The sequence below is a fragment of the Ursus maritimus genome, unplaced genomic scaffold, assembly GCF_017311325.1.
Source record: "Ursus maritimus isolate PB19 unplaced genomic scaffold, ASM1731132v1 scaffold_10, whole genome shotgun sequence".
NCBI lineage: Eukaryota > Metazoa > Chordata > Mammalia > Carnivora > Ursidae > Ursus > Ursus maritimus.
Genome location: NW_024423344.1, coordinates 66,535,852 through 66,555,797, shown reverse-complemented (window position 1 = coordinate 66,555,797; position 19,946 = coordinate 66,535,852). Strand labels below are relative to the sequence as shown.

The window sequence follows — 19,946 nt, the reverse complement described above, 5'->3', positions numbered from 1 at the left end:
ACAGGAGAGAGAGGGGGACAGAATCCTGGGAGGACCTCAGCTGCTAAATGTAAAGCGAGTGCATGGAGAGAGAAGCCTGCGCCAACTCCGGATTCCCAAAAGTCTTGTGATACCCCCCCCAAATGAAAAACAGCTTCCCATCCAGCTAAAAATAATAGTGCCGTGGATTCACGTAAGAAAAGTTAGACACTGAAAGTTTAGCCAGATGTTACTCACACACTAAGCTGTGAAAATATACCTGTGGCTACTAAATCCATCTGTAAACACTCCGCAGGCATATGAGCTACGAAATGTGCATTCTCTGATGATTTTCCCAAATGTGCAATTAGCTTGACCAAAAACATGCTTAGCCAGAGGCACTGGTTAGCTTCCGAAAGCAGAGCCTTCTCACCCTGCCTGAACCCACTGGTGGACCTCTAGTCCTGTCTATGTGTGCTGCACATTCAGTTTTCCTGTTGCTTTACCACCGTGATTTCCAGAGTCCAGACAGCCACACAGGTCTGCTATTGTTACGAAGGACCCATTCTGGCTGAGCTCCCTGCAAGGCTATTTTAAAGGCCAGGTGGGTATCAGAATGTACAAGCCAGTGTTAGCAGAATCACAGTGTTTGTCAGCTAGACCAATGGGAAGGATCACTCATCCATCTGGCCCAGCCTTCTCCTGGGGTGGGTAAGGAAGCACGCCCTGAGGGGCTGAATTGACTGCCTCTCGGTGAAATGGAACAGAACTTCTGATGGACCCATCCAACCAGCCTTCCGAAGATGCCAGAATCCAAAGGTGTATACAGCTTAGACTCAAGTTGGGAGTCCTGCTGCATTTAACTCTGAAGAGAGTCTGTTATTTGTAGAGTGTCTATAGAATTCAGCCTGACAATTGTAGAACAGTGAGGAGCATAAGCCAGTGTTAGACTGTTTGTGTTCAAATCATGGCGCTCCCTACTTATAGCTGCGTGTGATTTTGGATTTATTAAACTTCCTCAAATTTCAGTGTACCATGGAGGACAGTTGTGATTATCAAATGAGATCATTTGTATAAGGCACTTAACACGAGGTTTGGGATCTAGTTCGAGTTCAATAACCGTTGGATGAATGAGTCAGACACTGTGGATCCGAAGGATTGGAAGAACACATTTTCTGGATGTATTTCAACGGCAGACTCATGGAACCTGAAACATGGAACGCAGAAATTTGCTTAGCAGGTTCATTCTCATTCAGCAAGTTACCTATTTATTCAATAAATATATGTCTTTTTTCATTTTGTTTTGCTTTTTGTTGTTTGTTTTTATTCGAGTGGAGTTGACAGACAATGTTACATTAGTTTCAGGTGTATAACACAGTGATTCAACAAGTTTATACATTATGCTATGTTTACCACAAGTATAGCTACCATCTGTCCCCATACATCACTGTTACAGTATCGTTGACTATATTCCTTATGCTGTGTCTTTTATTTCTATGATGTTTGGATCTTTTATATGCTAAAGTACTGAGTTAGTCATTGGGCATACAACCGTGAATAGGGCATATTTGGGACTTACAGTCTAATGAGGGATAAAGACAATTCAATGCTAGGTTTTATGATAGGGGAGAAAAGATACTGCCAGATTTCATTGAATCTAAGATGCCATCATTTCTAAGATCTATCCTTTTTATGCATCTCTAAGGAAAAAAGAGTTGGCAATTTTAATTTTAATTGATTGTGAGACATCCATTTTAATGGATTGATCCATAGTTTTCATTGGTTGTAATGCATAACCTTTTCAGAGCTGTAAAAAATGCAAAACAAAAACAAAACCAAAAACCGATGTCTTAGAAAAATAAATGAAAAAAATACATGGGCAAGAAAGAAGAGTCTGAATCCTTACCAGTTTCTGTGGACCATAAAAAGAGATAGTAGATTAAGATCAGACTTGAAGACTGGAAAGTAATACACAGTCAATCATTGTAGTGGACATTTGTCTTGCAAATAAAGTTCCGTCCTATTTGGGGAAAGGCCCTTTTGTGAGAGCTGGCTTCACCTCCCACTATAAAAGCCAAAGGTAATCAGTTGGACTGGTAGAAACAGGCACTTGATTCTTTCCAGCGCTTTCCCCCCATTTTGGGTAGGTTTTCCCCTTATATGTATGCAACTGCTTTATATGACGCTGAATTCCTGCGGTGCTCTTCACAGACCTTGGAGTTTTCTCCGTGTAGCTCTCTCCTCTCCAAATTCTCACTCGCAAACTCCTGTCATCTCGATCTCCCTGGATTTTCAGCTCTATTTCCTCAATCCGGGGAGGCCCATGGCTCTGCCTGGGATCCCCTTCTTATCCTGTGGTCAGCTGTCTCCCGCAACGCAATCAGCTGGGGCAATGCCAGGGGGCACCTATTTTGCTTCTCTCCTCTTCGAGGTGATACCATTCAGTTTCCTTGATGTCCAGTGTCTGGAAATCCTTTGTTCCATATATTTTGTTCGGTTTTCTGATGGGAAGTTCTTAAAGTTCCCTTTCATCCATCTTAGCCAGAAGTAGAAATTTCCATTAATTTTATTTTCACTTGAAACATAGAAGTATGGATTCTTTTCCCAATCTCTTCATGTAGGACCATGAATCTTTAAATTTTGATTCTATATATTGGAGTTTCTTGTTGTAAATTAAATTCCTCTTGCATGGCCTTTATTTTCTAGTTCAGTTTCTTTAAAGGAGAAGCAAGAGTGAAAAATACTTAGAAATCAGTCTGAGTATATTAATCTTTCAGACTGAAGTATTCTTCTTAGTCCACTACTCTCTTTCCCCCACACCAAATTTAATAGCAAGCTTCTTTTCAACTCAGAATTTTTTCTATAGCATTCAACTCAGAATTTATAGTAATAGTAATAATTCACTGTTTTTTACACTTTTTCTGCAACTTTTGTTGACTTTTGTCTTATTTAATTACATTATATAATTGCAGTAACAGGTACATAAATAAGCTGGGAAATAAAAGCCACATATCTCGATTAACATATATTAGCTGGGTGACAGCAGAAGTGTTTATGCAGACCAGGGAGAACCATAGTAGAGCGGAACATTTAAGGTGTTGGGTATCGGTCAGTTTGGTTAGATCAGAGTTGAACTTGGAGAGTGAGGGTTATCTCACCAGTTGGTTAAGTAAAGGTTAAGAGAGCATCTGTACAGATTTTTGCACTTTGCCTGGATGGTGTTAAGTAGATAGGCAAGGTCAGGGAGTAGTTGGTAGCCTGGATGGTGTTAAGTAGATAGGCAAGATCAGGGAGTAGTTGGTATCTTCATGAGGCAAAAGGGGTTTCAGCTGAGTGACAAAAGTACTGTGTGTGTGTGTGTGTGTGTGTAAATTGTCCCTTTGACCTTGGTCCCTTTGATTCCAACCTGAATTTCCATTTTTTCTCTTCTGATTTGTAAGTAGGTGCACAATCTTTAGCTTTTCTCTGAGATATCTTAAACCACAGGTTGTAACACTTCCTATTCAAAGTCTGAAGTGTCCTTGTAAGAACACCCTGGAGGAAACCCCAATGCTGGAAGGTGATGTCTTGCTGTGACAACCCAATGTTAACGGAGCTTACATTCTTGATTTTAGTTTAGGGAAGTGCACAAGGGTGGGGAAGGCCTGAGTACTTCCACCTTTTCTTGCCTGCGTCATCCTCCTTCACCCATTATCCGTTGTTATATGATGCTGGATAAGGGTTTGTTAACATTTGGAACTTATTAATATTTTCGTTGGTTAGATAATTAATTTCTTTATGTTTTTCTTATAATTTCCTTACTTTCCATTCGACTTTCCTTTCAAGGCTATAGCCAAGCTTTGTTTTTCCTTACTTCCAATATATTTACCAGGCATTAACTAGAAGCTTTGGCCCGTCCTATCTTTTGAAACAGCAAAATTGGGGCGCCTGGGTGGCCAGTCGGTTAAACGTCTGCCTGTGGCTCAGGTCCTGATCCTGGGGTCCTGGGATCCAGGCCCACATTGGGGGGGGGGGTCAGTGGGGAGTCTGCTTCTCCCTCTCCCTCTGCCTCTCCCCCCAGCTTGTGCTCTTTCTCACTCTCTCTCAAATAAATAAACTCTTAAAAAAAAAAAAAAGAAAAGAAACAGCAAAATTGCTTATCCTGGGTGTTTAGTAGGGTATTCAAAGAGGAGACTTCCTGTGAAGGTAAAGAACAAGACGCAGAGACAAGCATGAAGCCCATGTGGTTCCAGAGCACTGGGGAGGTGACAAGACCTCAGCTCTGGGCCCCAAGAACCAGGTCTGCATACATAGTAGAGATTTCCATCAGAGTATAGCATGGAAATGGAGGGATACTGGACCCCAAATGAAAACCGTCAGTATAGACAATGAGGGGTAGAGCAAAAAACAGGATGGTCTAAAGATTAGGTGTCTGTCTCTCATTTTCTAGGCACCATGGAATCTTCCTTAATTCTATTGTGATCCTGGGAGGGAAGGGACCATAATACTGAATACCTATCAGCCTAGTGCACTATGGTCTGGAGTCATATTTACTTTGATTTAAAGACTAGAAAGAAATGGATTCACATTTGAATTTTTGGCTAGAATTCAAAACTTCTACAATTTATCTTATAAATATATTTTGGAACTGGGTGTAAAGCATAGTATTAAGAAACTGGGAGTGGGAAAAAATAGTCTTTGGCTGTATTGTCATGATAGTCTATAGCAAGGGTTGTGAGTGGTGGCCCAAATCTGGCCCACTGCCTGTCACCAATAAAGTTTTATTGGGACACAGCCATAGCCACTTGTTTATATCATGTTATGACTGCTTTTGTGCTACCGCAGTAGAATAAGGTAGTTATGCCAGAGACCATATGGCCCACAAAGCTTAAAATATTTACTGTCTGGTGGCTCACAGAAAAAGTTCGCCAAAATCTGGTCTATAGACATTAATCAAAGAACCATACAAATAAAAGTATAATGTGCTCTAAGAGAAAGGTACATGGTGCTTTCATAAGAGCTAATTCTTATATTGTGGTTGGTTCATGCCAAGCACTGGTCTTTGTTTTTGTTTCTTTTTAAGATTTTATATATTTATTTGAGAGAGAGAGAGAGAGACGAGAGACAGCAGGAGCAGGGGGAGAGGCACAAGGAGAAGAAGCAGACTCCCTGCTGAGGAAGGAGCCCACTGCGGAACTCGATCCCAGGACCCTGAGATCATGACCTGAGCTGAAGGCAGACTGTTAATCAACTGAGCCACCCAGGCACCCCAACCAAGCACTGGTCTAATTATACCACTAACCCATCGAGTCCTCAGGACAGTGCTGTGAGGTAGGTGATACCATGATCCCTGTTTTGCCGGTGAGAAAACTGAGGCACAGAGAAGCTACCTGTCTTTCCATGTATGCATAACCAGCAAGGGGGGACCTAGGATTCCACACCACGCAGTCTGGCCTTGGAGTCTGGTCTCTCAACATTATGCTGTACTGTCACATATATTGTGGGAATATGTAATAAAGAATAAGTAAAAATGAACTAGTCAAGGAAGTCAGTAGGGGTTTTTCTCGGGAAGTGATGGCTTCCCATGGCCAAACCATGGGAACAGGGAGGGGTGGAGAATTGGGGCCATTTTTGCAATTGACTGAAGCTGGTTTGGGGCCATAACAGGCAGGACCTTAGAGCCATTTGAAGGCATTTTATTGTTATTCTGTGAGCATTAGGGCAGCCGTTCAAATATTTAAATTAAATTATTTACCTTTGCAGAGATCATTCTGGCTTTGGAACAAGGGACCAGAAAGAAGAGTGGACATGGAGGTGTGGTTAGGAGGACATCGTTACAGTTCAGGTGAGAGAAGACGGTGGAGGCTTGGACCACCCTGGTGGGGGCAGAGTCAGAGAGACGTGGGGGATGGTAAGAGATAGAAGGTAAAATCAGAAGGATTTGAGGATGGACTGACTGTGGGTTGGGTGTTGAATTTCCAGACCATAAGCTACTCGAAGGCTGGGGCAGTAACATTCAGCCCCGCAATCCCAGTGCCTGGCACATCATGGCGATTCGGTCACTATTTGGAAAATGAGTGCATTACTGTATTTCATGGTGCAAGTTTTTTTTCCTCCTCAGTTACAGGTAAATCCTTGGGATTCAATGTGCAGCTGCTGTGTAATTTTTTGGGAACTTTCCAGAATCAACAAGCATGATAGCTAGGGCTGTGTAAATGTGGTTCGTCTGCTAACTTTCTCACTCCCACAGTGGGCATGACTAGCTCTGACTCTGACCTCATGTGGAATAAATGGCACAGAGACTTAATAGGGCATTCATGCCTCCCAACGTGCCTTCTCCAAGGGTGACTTCTGGAAGCCGCTCAGGCTAATCAGAGCCCCAGGCTCTTGCCTGATAGAAAAGCACAATATGGGGCAGGCGATGGAAGCTTAAGGAAATGGTGCCCCTGGCTCTGGTTATTTTCTTCCTCTCTGGAAAGGAGAGGTTTAGATATTTGAAAACAAGTAAGGAAATGGAAGACCTAGCTCATCGTGATGGGGTATTTGAGCACAAGGCCCTCAGCAAAGAGGGTTTCCTTCATCACGTCGCCAAGGGCCGTGCTCATGCAATTTTGGTAAAGGGAGCCGTTTCTCTCTGCTTCGGGTCTGCTGATCTGGGCAGCCCAGGGGTTCTGTCTCCTTCAAACTGAATCTTGCCTTGGCTCTCAGAGTGGCTGCCTATCTCATGGGAGCCAAGGATTTAGTTAATCGATTGGCCCTTTCCGGAAGGCGAGGAAATGGGTCTGTCGCTCCTGCTGGAAGGAGTCTTCCTGCCTACCGCGCCCTGGCCAGTCTGGGGAGACAGGCCTATTGCAGGGTCTGGGGCTAACCTAGTGTGTCCAGCCCACCCCCTCTGGTTCCTAAAGCCCATGGAAGCCGCAGCGGTCAAAAAGGCAAGACTGTATTTTTAAAATCCCTTTGAGCTTCAGTTGTGTGTGTGTGTGTGTGTGTGTGTGTGTGCGCGCGCGCGTGCGCGTGAAATACAGAATCAGGCAAACTTATTTTCCTCCATAACTAGAGGAGTAGCTAATTTGGCAGTTTTATAGAACACAGCCTGAAAATGGACCCCAGGGCAATTGATGGATGTTTACAAGTTGCCCACTGGGTTTTTAATGAGAAAGATAGTTTTGCCTTAAATAATTGGTTCAAATGAAAGAAAAATGAGAGCACTCCTCTGCAAGCAGCAATCTGGAGTCACTTCTGGGACAGTTACCTGGTTATTGTTATGTAGTCAAGCCCAGAATAATGACCCTTCAGAATCTATTGCAGTAACAGAACTTTTTTTTTTTTTTTCCTTTACTGATGGGACGAGATCAGGGTGGGGTGAGGAGGCTCAGCATGAACTGAGTCTTCTTCGTGCTTTTTTATTTTCAAAATACTTAAGGGGAAATTTCCAGCCCGGTGTGTGGGCACTTAACCACATGCGTCTTATTACCACTGATGAGATTCATGCAGCTTGGCCCCTGCTCTTCTATTTACCCTTTAATTTAGCAAGTTTTCCCATCATGGAGCTATTAACAGTTGTTTTCTAAGAAAAACAACCAATGCCAACGCACATACCCTCTTCCATTTTCCTCTACCGGCAAATACATACCCATCCAGGAAATGTCTTCGTTTGATACCAAATGGCGTGTGAGAGACTGAATATATGAACAGACAATGGCTGGGCCATATATACAAATAGACTCCGACCCACAGTCTGGAGCAGCCTGTCCAGGACACCCTCCCTCCCCCATCTATAATAAACAGTTCAGGAAGCCAGCTGGCCACAAGTCAGCCTTCCAGCAAGCCAATCCAGGAAGCTAAGTAATGACCATGTAACAATCCATCTCACATGCCAGCCTCCCTAGTTTTTGTCTCTGCTTCCAATGTAGGACCAACCAGAGAAAGCCACATATGCATCCCACCCAATCAGAGAGGACCCCGGCTTCCACATAGGCCACCTCCACCTCCCCAGGCACCTCTGGAGTCTGCCCTTCCTCTGCGAAGCTCTGCTAGCCTCTGCTTGCCTGTGATTCTCTGCCCAAGGCAAGTGATGGTGGCTGCTTGTCCTCGCCCTCCTTGTTGTGACGATGTGAGGTGATCGAATGCCTGCATGAGGCGAACTGAGGGGAATGACGTAGGGCTTGGGACGCAGTGTTAGGCTGCCGTTGACCTTCCGACCATATGTCAGGAGGACGATCACCCCTTTGACTGCAGGTAACGGAAACCACGAAAAGTGAAACCGCGGATAAGAGGGGCTACTGGATTACAAAGTATTGTTGTATGAAGAGGCCATCAAAGTGTATGGAGACAAAAATGTAGGGAAAAGTATGATGGAGCCTTGCCAGGGAGTTAATAGAAACATTTCTGTGACTGTGCCGATGCATGTGGCATTTGTCAGGTTTTTATTACTTTAATTTGTTGTGACGTCTTTTCTCACTCGGAATGAATATTCACTTCTGTATCTAATTTCTAATTAAACTGTTAATTCTGAGATCATTGTAGATTCATGTGCAGTTGTGAGAAGTACAGCAGAGAGATTCTGTTTCCTTGACCTGTTACCTCCGTGGTAACATCTTGCAAAACGTTTGAGGTATAGTAGCAAAACCAGGATGTGGACACTGATACGGTCCATATGTAATTTTTATATATGCAGTTTTGTGTTCTTTTTCCTAAGGGGTTCCTCTTCCCCCAAGTATGAGAAGCTTCAGGTCCCACCGAACCTGGAGCTGCCCCCACATCTACCATGTGCTGGATGCCATTCTTGGTGCTGGGGAGGGAGCAGTGAAAAAGAGACAAAGTCCCTGGCCCCAGAGGGCTCATACTGTAGTGAGGGACACAGAAGATGATATAGAGTATGTGCGATGGTAATGAGCAGGGAGTACCTGGGGTATGAGGCACAAAGAAGCAAGAAGCAGCCAGATAATGTGGGGGGGCCCAGGGTAAAATGAAAACGCAGAGATCTTATTCAAAAAGTAGGGAGGGGTGCCTGGGTGGCTCAGTCGCTTAAGCTCTGCCTTCTGCTCAGGTCATGATCTCAGGGTCCTGGGATCGAGCCCTGCATTGGGCTCCCTGATCTGCGGGGAGCCTGCTTCTCCCTTGCCTTCTGCCCCTCCCCCGCTCACTCTCCCCCACACTCAAATAAATGAATAAAATCTTTAAAAAAAAAAAAAAAGAAAGTAGGGGAAAAAGCATTTCCTTTCTTCTGTGGTGTCCCTCTTGACCTGTTCCTGTGTGGGTGGTGGTTGGGAGGGGGGTAGCCAAGAACCTATCCTGTGAGACAGCAAGAGAAAGGACACCCATGAGACTCCAGACCCCAGGTGCATGCTACTTTGTCCCATTGGACTTCACTTTGGAAGCACAAAGTCGAGGTAAACTTATTAAGAATCCCAAGGCCACTTCCGCAGAGCAGTGAATTCTATGCATGGGGTCCCTAAGCACAGACCCTCTTGCAACTGCACTGGTCACACACCCACCCGTGTGGCCGGCCCTTGTCGGATGAGCACACAGGACGCAAGGGCAGTCATCCGCAGGAGGGATGGTGGTGACTTGGGCCAGGTGACAGCAGTGGCGAAGGGGAGAAGGGGAGAATCTGGGATGTACTTTGAGGGGAGAGTCAATATGCTTTCTTGTTGGATAAATATGGGGAGTGAGAAAAAGACTGAAGTCAAGCCTGCCTCCAGAGCTTCTGGCTTGAGATCTGGAAGGAAGGCGGTACCATCTGCAGAAAGGATGACTGAGTCAAGAGCTGACTTGGGGAGAAAAATCAGTACTTTGGTTTAGGACTTTTTTTTTTTTTTTTTTTTTTTTTTATGAGGGGGAGGGAGGGGCAGAGGAAAAGAGAGAGAGAGAATCCCAAGCGTGCTCCATGCCCAGAGGGGAGCCCCACTCGGGGCTTAGTCTCAGGACCTGTGAGATCATGACCTGAGTTGCAATCAAGAGTTGGACGCTTTATGGACTGAGCTACCCAGGTGCCCCTGGTTTGGGACCTTTTGAGTATGACATCAGGGAGGTAGTTACAAACATGAGGCTGGCCTTGCAGGGAGGGATGGGGGCTGGCAGTATACATTATGACTTATTGGTATAGAGCTGCTATTGAAAGCTGTGAGACTGATTAAGATTGCCTGGGACATGCATGTGGGTAAAATAGGGAAGTCTGAGCCCTAGGGCCCTTTAGAGCTTAGAGATACTTGAGCAAATGATCCGAACAGGGTGGAATTAAATACAGTTTAATTAATTGATATTACAAATTAAATCATGCCACAGTCACGCTTTCCTGTGAAATAGATGACTTACTGGAAGTTCGATGAAGTACAGGTTCCTTTAGAGTCGCTGTACGTGTGCGCGGGCCCATCTGTCACGTTCATGGCTGTCCTTCATCACTGAATAGGGGAGGAACTCCCAAGCTTAGAAACCAGAACTCACGTGTTCCGCCTGCTTTGCTGCTGGGGCACAAGGAAGCGACCGGCTGCTGCCGTCAGCTGCACCTGCTGGACGCTGCGGGCAGTGAGCAGTGTCAGGAAACAGGCCCTGCATCCGGGCTTTTGTGACTGCACGTCACCCCTCCCCCAAGAGGTAGCAACACTGTAGCAGTGCTGGTTTCCTAGCGGCTGGAGGACTGGGCTCCCGGCCCCGCCCGGAGGAGGCACTGGGCACCAGGGTGTGGGTGTGCAGAAACCAGAAGGACAACATCAAGGGCAGCGCTCCCTCATCAGTTCTTGGAGTGGCTTTGGGCAGTCTGCAGGACACTTAACCATCCGCCTGGTTCTCCAGCCCTCCCCACACAGCCGTGAACACTCACTGTGTCTTTAATAAGCTCTTATTACAGGATTACTTCACTGGCTTGCAACTGAGGACACCGACTCAGATAATGTCCCTAAGCCGGAATCCTCATGATGTAAGTGACTTACTGTTTGAAAAGCACCTGACAAATAGGCACTGGAAGAGTGATTTCCCTTGTAATTAATAAATCTCACTCTGGATCTCAAGCTCCATCCGAGGGCTCTTAGATCATGCCTGCATTATACAGGCACCGTGTCTCTAAGGAGCGGTTTTGGTTTAACACGAGGTACTGTATTAGCATCACCAGAAAAATACTTTCGTCCCCCACAAGAGGTAACTATAATAAGGATCTGTGCCCAAGGCTACCATATGCAAGAGTTCTAATGGGAAGACCTATTATTAATAAGTCATTTCATTGTAAGAACTGCTTACTTTATCCAAACTGCATTGTCTTAAAAGCTGGTTGTTCTGTCATTTGAAAATAACGAAGTGCCAATCTCAGGACCAATTATGTTAAGGCAGTGACACAAGTCATAGAAGTCTGTGGACAGCTATCAAGAAAAGCAGGCGGTAATGAGCTCCCGAGGAAGAAATCATTTTCAGTCCACTGTAGCCCCATGTGGAGGAGAGACTTCCATGGGTGTCGTGCTGAAGATGCGATCGGCAGCGGACAGAACGCTGCACACCAGGTCTGTGTCCTGCCCCTGGCAACTACTATGTGTGTGCGATTTGGCAAAGACACGTTTTTGAAATGATCAGAGCTGATGACATATTTAAGCTCCTTAGGTGACAATGCTTTGCACAGAGCCGTTGCTCAGTAGCTGGTTGTTTTTTCTCCCTTGCGTCCCACTAGCTGAAAACCAGGATGGTCTTCATATTACAGACGTTGCAAATCTACAGCATGGATGTTAGAGTTGAATGCAATTGTGCATGCTTAAGCGATCTTACAATCTAGAAGATCTTTATTATTGGATACGACAAACGTCATTCTTTCTTCTGGTTTGTTTTGCCGTGTTTTGAATTAAGAGAATGTGGCAAGTACTTAAAGTTGCCAGGATGTTTGATAGGTCCGGAAAAAGGAAAGGTCTCCCCATTTGTTTTGGCAGTGGAGTAGTTATGTGAAGTAATGTGGAATGGAATTCTGAGGGGTGTGGGCTTTGTGTTCGTTAAATGTCATTGAATTAATTAAAAGTGATACCCAGCCTACCTGAAGGGATGATGTACTGCGTCTGAGAACCATTGGCACATTAGATTCTAGAAGTGTATTTGATTGCTCCTTAAATATCGGGAAACGTGAATTCTCCAAGGATATATTAAGAGTAGCTCTCCTTCAACTTTTCCTGGACCCTGGGATAGAATCAAGATCTCTGTAAAGGCAGCTTAACTGTAACAACAGCTTTTGGCTGTAACATTTCTCTGAAAGTCTCTGAGATATGGTTAATAAAGTAACAAAGCATTTCCTTATGGCTTGAGGCCCCAATTTCCAAAAAAAAAAAAAAAATTGGGGTGTGAGGGTGTTTGCTAGAAAGGAAGGAATCAAGAGAAAAAAAGGAGACGTTATTGCAAAGTCAAGGGATAAATCTGACTTCAGGAAAGATTTGATCCAGGGTCTCTGTGGTACTGGGGAGATGTCTTCATTTCTCCACTATCCCTTCCTCCCTGCTGGTTCGTCCCAAGTGGGATCCCCCACTTGGGGGCTGCATGGAAGCTAAAGGTGACCAATATGGCTGCAGCTTTGTGAATGATGGGGAGACATGCAGGAGAAGTAGGTAGAGAATGGGCAACAGGAAGAACATACGCCGTCTTGTACACCAGGCACAGAGTTTGAATTTTGTATTAAGAGCAGAGGAAGGTCACTAAAGATTTTGAATCAACAGAGTAACATGATGTGATGCAGTTTTAAAAGATTGCTCTGATTGTGAGTACAGCACAGCTGGGGGGGTGGTCATCCTAGAACCAGGGAGACAAGTAAAGAGATGCGTGTAGTGGTCCCTCAGGTCTTGGCAAGGGTTGGGTACCGGAGGTGAGAAAAAGAAAGGAATCAAGGGCAAGGTGCTTTATCTGTGTCATTTCTTCACACTCCACATTCAGAGTGTCTTTCCTGGTATTTATTTTGCCAGGGGCCCCAGAGGTATTACCCAACTGTGAGCACTTTTTTTCATGTTAGTTTTTTTGGCTTTGGTCGTTCGAGAGCTCTCAAACCAGTATTATGAAACATAGGAGGGGGAAAAAATGAATGACTACTACAGGAAATAAACATTGCTGAATTAGACCCCCAAAGAATTCAAATCATGGAATTAGCAGAAAAACATTTTATGTACATTTAAGATAAGTAAAACTACTAAAAAGGGATTAAGACATGAGAAAAGCACAAGTAAATGCAAAAAAAAAATGTCCAGGAATATTTGAAAAAGAGCCAAACAGAACTCTTAGGAAAGGAAAATAATAGTCATTGATATAAAACATTTCAATCACAGATGAAATACAGATCAAACACAGCTGAACTGGTAAACTGGAAGGAAAAACAAACTGAAGGAAATGATCCTGAAGGCATGGTAAGTGGTATAGAGAAGTGGAAGGTTTAAGAGAGGATAAGAGAAGAGAAAATGAACATACACGTAGTAGCAGTTCTGGGGAAGAGAAGAGAAACGATGTAGTAGAGGTGATAATACAAGGAATATGGCTCAGAATTTCCTATAATTGGTGACAGATATGATTTCTTAGATGTAGGCAGCACAGATCCTAGTAAGCATGATAAATTAAAGTAAGTCAATACATGGGGAATTTTGATACACTGCAGAAACTAAAGGGAAAGAAAAATTAATCAGAGAGAAGTCAGGATATCTTCAAAGGAATAATATATAGTGCACTTCCCAATGGCAATAATGGAAGCCAGAAACACAGTGGAATAAATCAAAGTAAACCTTCACACCCAGCTAAGTTCTACCTGAACCATGGCAAAATAAAAACAATCTAGACCTTCAAAAATTGGAAGAGTGTACCATTAGCAGATCTTCCTTGGTGGTATTTTATATAACGTACTTCTGGAAAAATTGTGAAGCAAGAATGCATAGTGACACAATGAGATACCACTTCATATCGACGAAGGTGACTGCAAACAAGACAAATAATAACCAATGTTGGTGAGGATGTGGAGAAATTGGAACTCTCCTACCAGCTAGTGGGGATGTAAGATGGTGTGGTCATGTTGGACAACAGTCTGGCGGTTCCTCAAAAGAGTAAATATAAAGTTACTATATGTCCCAGCAATTCTACTCCTCTACCTAAGAAAACTGAAAAAATGTTTCCACACAGAAGCTCGTACATGAGAGTTCATAGCAACATTATTTATAACAGCCAAAATGTGGAAACAACCCAATGCCCATTGACTGATGAATGGGTAAATAAAATGTGGTCTATCTGTACAATGGAATATTATTTGAGAGTATAAAGAAATAGATACTGACACATGCTACAACATGGATGGACCTTGAAAACATCATGTGGAGTGGAGGAAGCCAGTCACAAAGGACTACATGTTGCATAATTCCATTTACATGAAATGTCAAGAACAGGCAAATCTAGAGACAGAAATTAGTGGTTGCTTAGGGCTGACAGGTTTGGGGGGACTGATTGTATACAGGATTTCTTTTTGGGGTGATGAAATATTCTAAAATTGATCATAATGAAGATTGCACAACTCAGGGAATAATGCTAAGAACCAGTGAATTGTACACTTTAAGTAGTTGAATTGTAGGACATGTGATTATATCTCAATAAGAAGAAAGGAGAAAAAAAGAATGAATAATAATCAAAGAAACTGGTAAATACCTGGATAAGCAAATCTACCTGCTAAAAACTGAAACTAAAAACGAAGCCATCACTTTTAAAATAGAAGGGTGGACGAGGTAGAAATCATTAACCTCAGACTCTATTTAAGTATCCAGATGTGATTTTAAACTAATAAAGATGTCAGAAGGGAGTAAGTCATGTGATCAATACAAAAGAAAATCAGATCGGTACATTAGTGAGCTAATTTAAGGATGCAACTTAAAAGTCACAGAGGAACAAACACAAAGAAAATAGAAAGAAGGAAATAATAAAAAGCAGGAAACAAATACACAAAGACAGTCCTCAAAGTCAATGGTTGGTTCTCAAAGAGACTAAGAGAATACAAAAACCTTTGTCAATAATGACGGGGGAACTTATAACTAATATTAGAAATGAAAAAAAGGACAGCTACAGATAGAACAGAAATAGAAATAACAAGGGAATATTGTCAATAATTTTACACCAAGAAGTTACTATGTCTATCTTTTGGAAATATGCAGTGGTCATCATACATAGAAAAAGTAGAAGTATTGACATGAGAGTCAGGACCAAGACATGGATGTGGCTCTCTCCATGGCCATCAGCACTGTACTAGGTCTCAGCCAGTGTCATTAGACAATAAAAAAAAAAATCAACCTATGCAGGCATTGGAAAGATAAAGATGAATCATTATTATCAGAAGTATATGATTTTCTACCTAGAAAAACCTAGAGAACCAAAACTAAACAGAGTGAAGGAGTCTGGATGAAAGGTTTCCATCATTTGTTATCATTTGATGGACACCTGGGGTCTAGAATCTGTGCGGAAGATGTGATGTTATTATCTCATTTATTCCTCACAACAAACCCATCATCCCCATTTCACAAGTGAGGAAACACGCTCAGAGGGGAGCTCACTTGCCTAAATGCACAGAGCTGGTGAGTGCAAGATCAAGCTTTGAATCCAGGGAGCCAAGTCCAAAGTCCCTGACCTTCACCACTGACCTCCACCATCTCCCGTCTCCTCCACCGGAAACTGGAGTGGAAAAAGGATGATATTCACAATTGTGAGACAAACCATAAATGCTTAAGAATAAACCAAGCACAGTATGTCAGACCTAAATGAAGACAAGTACTAGACATTACTGAAAGGAAAGAATCCAAGTGTAGATAAAATCATACTGCTCCTGACTGGGTGGGGACTGCTCAAGATTGGGAAGAGGTCATTTTTCTTTAATTCATCTTTAAATTCAATGCAATCCCACTCAGCACCAACTAAGTTTATTTAAAGAGAATTTGTTAAGCTGACTCTAAAGTTCATTTGAAAGAAAAATTCAAAAGCCATAAAAAAAGATTTACAGGTGTGACTACATAAAAATAAAGATTTCTGGGGCGCCTGGGTGGCACAGCGGTTAAGCGTCTGCCTTCGGCTCAGGGCGTGATCCCGGCGTTATGGGATCGAGCCCCACATCAGGCTCCTCCGCTGGGAGCCTGCTTCTTCCTCTCCCACTCCCCTGCTGTGTTCCCTCTCTCGCTGGCTGTCTCTATCTCTGTCGAATAAATAAATAAAATCTTTAAAAAAAAAAATAAAGATTTCTGTGTGGCCCTAAACACCATGCACAGAGTTAAAAAAAAAAAAAAAGATGATAGCGTGGGGAAAGCTATTTGCCATACACAAGACAGGCAAAGAGTTATATCCTTAATAAACTGAGCGCCTCCACACTGATATGGAAAAAACAAACAACCTGATAGATTAGATAAAGCTATGAACAGCCAATTCACAGGAAAGGAGATATAAAGGGTCAATAAAATATGAAAAGATGCTCAACTCCCTAGTAGTCAGGTAAATGGAAATCAAATGATGGAGATTTCAATTTCTGCCTATCAAATCAGCAAACATTTAGAAGATTTATAGCATCCAGTACCAGCAAAAGCGGGGCATGTGGACAAGCTCCTCATTGCTGATGGAGGTTTAAATTGTTACAGCCTTTTTGGAAAGTAATCTAGTAGTGTCTGTTAACATTTAATAGGTACATACCCTTTGACCTAGAAATTCCATTTTTGGGAGAATCTAGTCTATAGAAATCAAACCACGAGGGAGGAAGAATATGTATGTTATTCCAGCATGGTTTGTAATGGAGAAATAATAATCTGGAAATAATCTAAATGGTTGAATGAATGATGGTTCATTCATACTATTGACAATTACACAGCTGTTAAAAAAGGTTGCATTATGGGGCACCTGGGTGGCATAGTCCTTAAGCGTCTGCCTTTGGCTCAGGGCATGATCCCAGAGATGGAGCCCCGCGTCAGGCTCCTCCGCTGGGAGCCTGCTTCTTCCTCTCCCACTCCCCCTGCTTGTGTTCCCTCTCTCCCTGGCTGTGTCTCTCTCTCTGTCAAATAAATAAATAAAATCTTAAAAAAAAAAAAAAAGGTTGCATTACATCGGTAGGGAAATCTGAAATATTATTTTTAAATGAAATGAAGTAATCTGTTGAGGAATGATTGCAAATGATTGCTTTTGTGAAAGCAAAATCCTGTAACCCATCTACAGTACTTTCATGTATCTTTCAATATACTTATTTGTATGCATAAACATAAAGTAAGTTGTGGGAGGATACTTATAAAACTGTTAATATTGCTTATCTCAGGATGATGGGATTAAAGCATGGAGAGGAAGATTGTTAATTATCTTTACATAGCTCCATTGTTCTTGACTTGTTTGTTACAAGCATGCATTGTTTTTGAACATAAAGAATTTTATAAAATAAATGAAAGGAAAAAAACTTGCTACTTTCTCAAATTCTCCTGTGCTTTAAAAATCTATTTGATACCATTTTTATTCTTTTCTCCCTCCTTATCCCAGATTTTCTTTGCAATTGTGATATTCACCATGGGCGACTTGCCAATCATGGTGGTCTTTAAGATGGCAGCCCCCAGAGTTGCTGAGGGACCAACCCACAAATCAGACCATAATACACACAGACTTCAAATGTATTGTATAGAAGCATCCCAGATTCCTCTAATAAATAGGTGAGTCGTTTTTGGACATTGAGCCTCAAATAAGCCCTGGAATTAATGTCACTCCCTCCAAGCAGTGATTAACCAAATTCCAGATGAATCCCAAATGTGGTCCTTTGTTCATGATGTCAGAGCTACTAATCCTTTTTAGTCAGGGAAACACTTATTATGTGTTGCAAATATGGATATTTTCAGCCCATCAATGGGCCCTTTGGTTAAGACTTCAGAGGAGGAAATCCTTTGTCTCTCAAGATGAGCAGACAGAGAGCCACTTGTGCATGGTGGGTGGGCCAGTTGAAAAAGAAATCAGGGAGGTATCAATAAGCATTGCTCTGGAGCAGGCGGCCTGGCATCTTCCTAACACTTTCTTCTTCCTCAGAAAGCCTGTGCTTGGCTCAGAACACTTGGAGTTAATAACAAGAACTGCCCAGGTCAAGTTTAGTTCTTGCTGAGATTTTTTCCTCACCGTGTATGAACGCGTGCCATGCCTGAGCTGTGTGAATATCAGTTGTTTCAGGAATATTTGTGGCATTGTCGAGTCTCTGAAGGAGCATGCACTTCCTCAGTAAACTCTTTAATCCGTTGAAGAATTTAAAAAATTGAGGTAAAATTATCGGAACATAAAATTTGCCGTCTTAGCTCCTTCCAAGTGTATAGTGTGGTCAGTAGTGTAAAGTACATTCATACTGCTGTGCAGTGGCCCTCCAGAACGTTTCCATCTTGCCAAACTGAAACTCTAGAACAATTAAACGGTAGCTCCCCCCAGCCCCGAGGACCACCACTCTACTCTCTGTTTCCCTGAGTGTCGCCGCTGCAGATACTCCCTACAAATGGACTCCTGCAGCAGGCATCTTGCGTCCGGCTCATTTCACTGCGTGTGATGTCCTCAAGGTTCATCCGAGTCGTAGCAGGAGTCACAATTTCCCTTCCTTTCGAAGGCTGAATAATGCCTCATTGTATGTTCAGGAAGGAATTCTAACATTCAAAAGGATTAGTTAGATACGAAATTTTAAAATCCATTGTTTTAACCCTAAAAGTGCTTATGCTCTTTCTTTCATTTTCTTCCTCCCTCCCCTCCTCCTCCTTCTCTTTCGTTTATTGAGGTCGCCTACTGTATAACCCATGGCTAGAACACATGACTGATTGAGATAGCCTCACTGCCCTACAAGTTCTCAGAGGTGGGGGGACGCGGTAATCCAAGGCAGATGGGTCCTTTGAGTAATAGGTTGAAGTAACAAAGTCAGACACATCACCTTAGATTGACCCTCCTTCAGAGCCCATTTCTAAAAATTCCTTAGGGTTCTTTCCTACAAAAGTCTTCCTCTAGCTCATAGAAGATCCCAGTGGGCTAAGAACCTGGCATTTGGTAAGTTAGGACTGATATTTGGCTTCTTGTTTTAGGCTGTAAATTCTGCCTCTTACAGAAAGCAGACCCTCTTCCATGGGTTTTAGACAATGTTTGTGGTTCATATTTTTCTGGTCATTTAAAAAGCATAAAGGGGAGAGGCTACCGAGGCTCTGGCTAACGCTCTAGTGTCGCATTGGCAGACACTTTCATATTCAGCAAAGATAGCAAACCCGCCGTGTCACGAGACTTGCTTCTCGGGGTCAGAGTGTTTGTGAGAATTTGGGTCAAGTCCTTCTCCTTTGTATCTGTGCGGGGCTGGAACTCCTTTTACCTTTACTGAGCTCTTTGCTTAGCTCTTGAAGGTCCTATTAGGCTGTGCCCCTCAGGCCCGACTTCCGAGCTGATGAATGAGCAAATTTGACCCTAAAATGGATAACAGGGCAGCAAGGTGGGGACCAGCTTCTGTCACATTGTGCATTTTATTTTCTATCAATAGCTGTGTTGTGGTGCACAGGCTCTTGGGTTTCCTGAGGAATGGAGCCATTTTGTAAACAAAACGCTGTCATTTTAAGCCATTAGAATGCATTATATGAGGCATAATGGCCAAAGGAGAGCGATCAGGGGGTTGGATGAGACACAGAGTGAAATCATGGGCTCTCTGGCTGCCTTGGGACTTGACTGCCATAATGAACTCAGCCTTTCTATTATCCATTGTATTAAAAAAAAATAATCTCCGGAGCAAGAGCGTATATGCACTTTCCTTCTCTAAGTAGAGATGAATTTAGCAATTCTGGCTTCTGTTCGCTATTGCGGTGGAATCTAGTTGTTTTTGGAGTTAAATATTCTGCTCTCAGGTGGTATTTTTAAATGCCCCCCCACCCCCACCCCCGCCTTCGTAAGAAGAGTTTAGCTCCTTTGCTTCTAAGGTGATGGTGAACAGGTTTAACGGCTGAAGAAGGTCATCTCTCATACTTTGAACTTGGGTCTGAGACCGGTGTAATTCTTTCTTTGTCAGTAGGTAGATGGTC

The 19,946-nt window shown here is 43.0% G+C and overlaps 1 long non-coding RNA gene across 2 annotated transcripts in view; it reads left to right on the top strand.

The window, feature by feature from the left end:
• Window positions 1–5,123: 5,123 nt before the first annotated feature.
• Window positions 5,124–19,946, top strand: part of LOC103657586 — an 82,555-nt gene continuing 67,732 nt past the window's right edge. Inside the window, exons 1-3 of one of the 2 annotated variants that reach the window (XR_566902.2) lie at window positions 5,124–5,268; window positions 5,701–5,782; window positions 7,851–8,976. This is a non-coding gene — a long non-coding RNA (uncharacterized LOC103657586). Of the gene's footprint in view, window positions 5,269–5,700; window positions 5,783–7,850; window positions 8,977–19,946 lie in introns of those variants that run through there. The other variant, XR_005833145.1, reaches the window with a different exon arrangement.